We start from the raw sequence: 334 nt of genomic DNA on the forward strand, positions 1-334 counted from the left end.
TCTTTGAATATGTATATAAATCCATAAAAAAAAGCATGTGCCAGGAACCACATTCGAACTGGTGACATGAGGATTTTCAGTCCTCTGCTCTACCAGCTGAGCTATCCCGACCATTCATTTGCAACAAGTTCAATATGACTGGTTTCCTCCTTATTGTGCTGCTTGTAAGCAACTAGGTCATGACTGTGGTGAAGTTGTGCAACCTAAAAGATGGAGAGTTCAATATAAGAAGCAGTGGATGCCTAAAAGAGTTGTTCACAGAGCTGAGAAGCAAGCAGAGCAACCAAGAGAAAATTAAGATAAAGATTCATGGCCTACTGTTGTTAGGAGGTCT

General features: G+C 40.7%; 1 non-coding gene across 1 annotated transcript; it reads right to left on the bottom strand.

The window, feature by feature from the left end:
- Positions 1 to 38: 38 nt before the first annotated feature.
- On the bottom strand, positions 39 to 111 carry TRNAF-GAA (transfer RNA phenylalanine (anticodon GAA)). The gene has a single exon. It is a non-coding gene; the product is annotated as a tRNA-Phe (tRNA).
- Between the last annotated feature and the right edge of the window lie 223 nt (positions 112 to 334).

This window comes from Spinacia oleracea, chromosome 3 (genome assembly GCF_020520425.1).
Source record: "Spinacia oleracea cultivar Varoflay chromosome 3, BTI_SOV_V1, whole genome shotgun sequence".
Taxonomy (NCBI): domain Eukaryota; kingdom Viridiplantae; phylum Streptophyta; class Magnoliopsida; order Caryophyllales; family Amaranthaceae; genus Spinacia; species Spinacia oleracea.